This window comes from Erpetoichthys calabaricus, chromosome 6 (genome assembly GCF_900747795.2).
Source record: "Erpetoichthys calabaricus chromosome 6, fErpCal1.3, whole genome shotgun sequence".
In the NCBI taxonomy this organism is placed as follows: domain Eukaryota; kingdom Metazoa; phylum Chordata; class Cladistia; order Polypteriformes; family Polypteridae; genus Erpetoichthys; species Erpetoichthys calabaricus.
In genome coordinates, this window is record NC_041399.2 from 990,112 (window position 1) to 997,917 (window position 7,806).

Consider the following 7,806-nt stretch of genomic DNA (forward strand, 5'->3'; position numbering starts at 1 on the left):
GAAGGAGCTCATTTTATTAAGTTGCATTTTAGTCCCAATTTGCAGGAGTTCAGTTTTATTGCAATTTAACTTTGAAGAGTTCTGCTCCATCCAGGTTTTAATTTCACTAAGGCAGGTTGTGAGCTGAGAAAGCTCTGATGAAGTTCCACTTTTAACATTGAAGTAGAGCTGAGTATCATCTGCATAAAAATGATAACCCAGTCCATAACTACGGATAATATGGCCAAGGGGAAGCATATAAATACAGAAAAGCAGAGGACCAAGGACAGAGCCCTGAGGGACTCCTTGTGTGACTGGCACTGAGCTGGATCTGCTGTTGCCAAGACTAACAAACTCTTGCCTATCAGTCAGATAGGACTTGAACCACTGGAGGGCAGTGCCAGAGATACCCAGCGTGTTCTCCATTCTGGACAGTAGGATGTCATGTCTGACCTGAGTGTCAAATGCTGCACTGAGGTCTAACAGAATTAATATGCTGGTTTGTCCAGAGTCTGCTGCCATAAGCAAATCATTGGTTACCCGTAGCAGAGCAGTTTCACAGCTGTGCCGCGCCCTGAAACAGACTGAAAGGGTCCATCAAATTATTAGAGGTTAGGTAATTGGTGAGTTGGGAAGCTACAACACGCTCAAGAACTTTTGACAGGAAAGGTAAGTGGGAAATAGGCCGGAAATTGTTAAGATTGTCAGCATCAAGGCCAGACTTTAACATGGGGTTACAGAAGCAATTTTAAAAGTGAGCGGCACAGAGCCAGTGTCAAGGGATGAGTTTATTATTGTTGTAACAGTCGGGATTACGGCATGAAGGCAGGATTTAAGTAGTGTGCTGGGGATGGGGTCCAGTACACAAGTAGTCGGCCTCATCTTACAAAGCAGGTTATTAACAAACGCAGAAGTGACTGGTGAGAACTTAGAGAAGGAGCTGGATGGAGTGGGAAAACAGGGAGAGATATAAACAGATGATGTATTTATGTTGGTTGAATTATTTAGATCTTTAATTTTGTTACGGAAAAAGTGGAGGAATTCCTCACAGACTTCAGTAGAAGAGGTAGTTGGACCAGATGCGGGTTCGAGTAGTTTATTAACTACAGAGAACAAAACCCTTGGGTTATCATGGCCACTTTCTATTATTTTGCCATAATGGGTGTTCTTGGCAGAAGTTAGTGCTTCTCTGTAAGCTCTTTGGTGGTCAGAGAAAGCCTGGATGTGCACGGTGAGGCCAGTCTTACGTGACATTCTCTCAAGGCGTCGGCCAGCTGCTTTCATAGATCGCAATTCTGAGTTATATATATTGTGGAAAAAAATGATCATTGACATATAATTAATGTATGTTTGTATATATATATATATATATATATATATATATATACAGTAGATAAAGGTCAAGAACACCAAATATTTCACACCCAGCTTTTCACATAGACATAATACCGCTTCTAAATCCAATGCATGATAAAGTGTTAAAACAAAGCAGCAGACACTGGGATAGTACAACTGTAAAGGAAAAACTTGTGAAGCTTTCTGTGGTAAAATTCCATGAGATGTCAGGTATGTGCTCAGTAAAATGCAGTAACTGAGTTGTCTTTCAAAAATCACAAATTTGAACATAGTGTCACATTTTTCCCTTTATATTGTAATGTGAGTTTGGGGCGCAGTGCTACAGGAGTTCAAAGGTTTTCTTTACAGGTCCTGATCTCGTCACAGTGCTGTTCCTTTCCTCAGACCTTGCCTTAGTGGTCATTTCAACTTTAAAATTAGATAGATAGATAGATAGATAGATAGATAGATAGATAGATAGATAGATAGATAGATAGATAGATAGATAGATAGATAGATAGATAGATAGATAGATAGATAGATAGATAGATAGATAGATAGATAGATAGATACTTTATTAATTCCCATACTCCAGCAGCAGCATACTGATAATAACAATATTAAATTAAAGACTGATAACAATGCAGGTATACAGACAGACAATAACTTTATATAATGTTAACGTTTACACCCCCAGGTGGAATTGAAGAGTCCATAGTGTGGTGGAGGAACGATCTCCTCAGTCTGTCAGTGGAGCAGGACGGTGACAGCAGTCTGTCACTGAAGCTGCTCCTCTGTCTGGAGATGATCCTGTTCAGTGGATGCAGTGGATTCTCCATGATGGACAGGAGTCTGCTCAGCGCCCGTCGCTCTGCCACAGATGTCAAACTGTCCAGCTCCATGCCTTCAATAGAGCCTGCCTTCCTCACCAGTTTGTCCAGGCGTGAGGCGTCCCTCTTCTTTATGCTGCCTCCCCAGCACACCACTGAGTAGAAGAGGGCGCTCGCCACAACTGTCTGATAGAACATCTGCAGCATCTTTTTGCAGATGTTGAAGGACGCCAGCCTTCTGAAGAAGTATAGTCGGCTCTGTCCTCTCTTGCACAGACCATCAGTATTGGCAGTCCAGTCCAGTTTATCATCCAGCTGCACTCCCAGGTATTTATAGGTCTGCACCCTCTGCACACAGTCACCTCTGATGATCACGGGGTCCATGAGGGGCCTGGTCCTCCTAAAATCCATCACCAGCTCCTTGGTGTTGCTGGTGTTCAGTTGTAGGTGGTTTGAGTCGCACCATTTAACAAAGTCCTTGATTAGCTTCCTATACTCCTCCTCCTGCCCACTCCTGATGCAGCCCACGATAGCAGTGTCGTCAGTGAACTTTTCCACGTGGTAGGACTCCCGAGTTGTTTTGGAAGTCCGATGGCTGAACAGGACCGGAGAAAGCACGGTCCCCTGCGGCATTCTGTGTTGCTGACCACAATGTCAGACCTGCTGTTCACAAGGCGTACATACTGAGGTCTGTCTGTAATTGTTATTTTTATGTTCAATGGACAAAATAATAGGTAGTTGATGGAATTCTACTGCTTTTGAAGTCTGTTCCACATTAGCACACATGGAGTAGTTTAATTTCACATAAAAGTGTATATATAATTTGGCGGACTTATTCATGTTAACAAACAGGCACAGGAATGTTAACTTTGTAAATATTTCTATGTTCTACAGTATATTACAGTTAAAATTGTGTTTTTGTTACTGTCCAGTTTTCAGATTTTAATGGGATGTGGAAACAAACTAGTTGAACCCCCATTGTCTGAAAGACAGCAACTTAATGGACTGATGATACATAAAGTGTTTCACCAGAAAGCTGTTTACATCAGACCATCAAAGGCTTTGATTGTGAGTAGAAATTTGCTTTCTTTTTAGTTGTCAATTTTCTGTCATATAAGAGTTGTGTGACATTTTAGGTTTGTTATTATGATAGCAAAAGATCTTGTAATAGTTAAGAGCAAAATATGCCTTTGGCACAGTGTTGTAAAGTCTACAGGCCTCTTTTCTGAACTAGTGAATGAATGGATATAATAACTAATATTAATAATTCAATTGGGCAACTGGAAGTTCATTCTTCTTCTTCTTATTATTATTATTATTGTTTTTTAGGAATGTACTACAGACAGCGAAAATAAGGATATCATGGTAGAAAACTTCATAACCAGTGCACCACAGTCTAAACTGGAAAGTGAAACACCTTATGGGCAGAGAGTTGTAATGAAGTTGTTTATACTGTAATAAAAAGACAAACACAGTTATAAAGGTTTGGGGTCTCCGGCCCCGTATACTGTAGAATTCAGGCAACAGGTCAGTGTTCTGCATTCAAGCGGTACAACAGACTACTTAGCAATGGCAAAAGGGAGCAATTTATGGGCTGGGACTGGAAACAAACTGATGGAATGCTGGGAAGGAACCGAGGTGATGAATGGGAGTCATGATGTCATCAACAACAACAACAACAACATTTATTTATATAGCACATTTTCATACAAAAAGTAGCTCAAAGTGCTTTACATAACGAAGAAAAGAAGAATAAAAGACAAATAAGAAATTAAAATAAGACAACATTAGTTAACATAGAAAGGAGTAAGGTCCGATGGCCAGGGTGGACAGAAAAAACAAAAAAAAACTCCAGAAGGGCTGGAGAAAAAAATAAAATCTGTAGGGGTTCCAGGCCACGAGACCGCCCAGTCCCCTTTGGGCATTCTACCTAACATAAATGAAATAGTCCTTTTTGTAGTTAGGGTTCTCACGGAGTCACTTGATGCTGATGGTTATACAGACTTCTGGCTTTTAATCCATCCATCATTGTTGGAACATCATGGTGCTTTGGGTAGATGGTGGTGGCTTAGGACACCGGAAAAGAAAACAGAAGAGAGAGTAGGGGTTAGTACAAATTTTGAATGAATAGTTATTATAATGAATTGGATATACAGAGTGTCAGGATTAAATTACAGTGAAGTTATGAGAAGGCCATGTTACAGTAATGTGTTTTCAGTAGTTTTTTAAAGTGCTCCACTGTATTAGCCTGGCGAATTCCTACTGGCAGGCTATTCCAGATTTTAGGTGCATAACAGCAGAAGGTCGCCCGCCTCACCACTTCTTTTAAGTTTTGCTCTTGGAATTCTAAGGAGACACTCAGTTGAGGATCTGAGGTTACGATTTGGAATATAGGTGTCAGACATTCCGATATATAAGACGGGGCGAGATTATTTAAAGCTTTATAAACCATAAGCTGAATTTTAAAGTCAATTCTGAATGACACAGGTAACCAGTGTAGTGACATCAAAACTGGAGAAATGTGTTCGGATTTTCTTTTCCTGGTAAGGATTCTAGCAGCTGCATTCTGCACTAACTGCAAACGATTGATGTCTTTTTTGGGTAGTCCTGAGAGGAGTGCATTACAGTAATCTAGCCGACTAAAGACAAACGCATGAACTAATTTCTCTGCATCTTTCGATGATATAAGAGGTCTAACTTTTTGCTATGTTCCTTAGGTGAAAAAATGCTGTCCTAGTGATTTTATTAATATGCGATTTAAAATTCAGATTACAATCAACGGTTACCCCTAAGCTTTTTACCTCCGATTTGACTTTTAATCCTAATGCATCCAGTTTATTTCTAATAGCCTCATTGTATCCATTATTGCCAATCACTAAGATTTCGTTTTTTTCTTTATTTAATTTGAGAAAGTTACTATTTATCCATTCTGAGATACAGGTTAGACATTGTGTTAGCGAATCAAGAGATTTGGGGTCATCAGGTGCTATTGATAAATACAGCTGTGTGTCATCAGCATAGCTGTGGTAGCTCACGTTATGTCCCCGAGATAATCTGACCTAATGGAAGCATGTAGATTGAGAAGAGCAGCGGACCCAGGATAGAGCCTTGTGGAACACCATATAGAATATCATGTGTCTTTGAGTTATAATTACCACAACTAACAAAGAATCAGAGGTGGACCAGAGGGAAGGAAGGAATGCAGAAGTGGTAGTGCGTGGTATAGGAGTCTGGGTGTTTTCATGGCGGCGTTGCTTCAGTCTTTCTGCAGAGATAAAGAAAGAGAGGTTGGTACCCTGCCTTTGCCCCTTTGGCACGATATACTACGCTGCGTGTTGGGTCTTTACGCAGCTCCCTATGCGCGCACGTGACAATACGTATTTCTGAAAATGTGCACACTTTGATGGTTGAAAATGCTTATGCAAACTCCGTCCAGTGGTTACCAGATGATGATGACAGCTCTGGGAATTCAGATGACATCAGTGGAGCTATAAATGCCAGCTTGGCAGACCAAGTGATGTTTGTCATTTGAAATAAAAAAGTCATTGCAAATAACGTGTATTTTCTGAATTTTAAAATGTACGCCTTTACAATGTACTGGAAGTTAATAAATTACTGTAAGTGTATGATAACGTTTGATGTGAAATTAGTACCTTTCTGGCAGTAAAATTCCATCCATCAATTTATTAACCTGATTAATCCAGCTTAGGGTTGCCTGAGCCAACGTGTGTTTTAGTCGCATCGGTCACAAAGGAGGTGGATGGGGTGTCACACACATACCCAGGGCAGGCAACCCAACATATTGGGCATATTCTTGGTGTGTGGTAGGAAAACCAGAGAAGTGGAATAAGCATTATCTTGTAGTCCGGGTCGGATTTACAAAGAGGCCAACCTAGGCCATTGCCTCAGGGCGCCACAGTTTTGACAAAAAATTTTTTTTTTTAAGTAATGTGATTTCACTTAAAAGGGGCGCAAGAAGAATATTGCCTAGGGGCGATGAAAACTCAAATCCGGACCTGCTTGTAGTGTATTCTTTATTTAGGTTTTGGAAAATGTGCTATGTTTGTTGACAGAATATATTAATTACCATTACTTTCTAAATTTGTAGTTTTTTTTTTTTTTTTCTTAAAGAGCAATCAAGTGGAAAAGACAGCTTGTGACAGTCTGCAAGAACTGGCTGAAAAAATTACTACATCCTCAACATCAAATCTACATATAAATGGTCATAATGTATGGGACGGTGCCATAAAAGGGTTTAGCAGAAAAACATTTAGTCCATACAACAGCCTTTCTGTAAAATTCTCTGATTTTGGAAAATCGGAGGAGGCCATTGACCTTGGTGGACCAACAGGAGAATTTCTACGACTTTTATGCATCATCTAGAACAATCATCTCTTTTTGAAGGCCCATCAACTTCCAAAACCTTCTCACTGAATTCTGCTGGTATGTGACTTTCTGAGTATTCTTATTAGTTTAATGCTACTTTTTCTATTGCTTGATTAGATATGCTGTAGTGTCATATTGAAAATGCTATATGTTTGAATTACGATTATGTTACTTTTTAAATTAAAATACTTACTGCATATTTCAGATTCAACTTTTCTCTGCTGATTACTTGACAGCACTCGCAGAACATTATTATTATGACGCAGGCAGAATGATTGCTGTGTCAATGATTCATGGTGGGCCGAGCCCTGGCTTTTTTATTCATTGATACATGGACTGGGCGGCACGGTGGCACAGTGGGTAGCGCTGCTGCCTCACAGTTAGGAGACCTTCAGGTTTGCTTCCCGGGTCCTCCCTGCGTGGGAGTTTGCATGTTCTCCCGTCGTCTGCGTGGGTTTCCTCCCACAGTCCAAAGACATGCTGGTTAGGTGCATTGGCGATCCTAAATTGTCCCTAGTGTGTGTGTGCCCTACCTGGGGTTTGTTCCTGCCCTGCGCCCTGTGTTGGCTGGTATTGGCTCCAGCAGACCCCCGTGACCCTGTGTTCGGATTCAGCGGGTTGGAAAATGGATGGATGGATGGATGGACTTAAGTGCAGCATTTGACACCATCGATCATTCTATTTTACTGCACAGGCTAGAAAATGATGTTGGGCATACAGGCACCGTGCTCGCTTGGTTTAGTTCTTATTTATCAAATCGATTCCACTATGTACAGAAATGTACTGACAGGACTCTATCATTATACACAGAAGTTCAATATGGTGTCCCGCAGGGCTCAGTACTCGGACCTTTACTGTTTTCACTTTACATGCTTCCACTGGGATCTCTCATTAGGAAACATAATGTTAATGTTCACTCGTATGTAGATGACACCCAGTTCTACTTTTCTTTTAGATCAAATGAAGTTTCTCCGATGTTGTCTTTAATTAGTTGTGTTAGTGAATTAAAGGAGTGGGTGAATGAGAACTACTTGTCTTTAAATACAGATAAAACAGAGAAGTTAATTGTTGGAGGGAATGACGCTGATCACAACAATATTTTGTTATCATTTAACTCAGTTGGAATCCCCATTAATTTTACTGAATCAGCCTACAATCAAGGAGTTATCTTTGACTCTAGCATGTCATTTAAAGCGCATATTACAAAGTTGTCCAAAACATGTTTCTTCCATCTTAAAAATGTTAGGAAATTAAGGCGCTTTCTAAATAAAGAGTA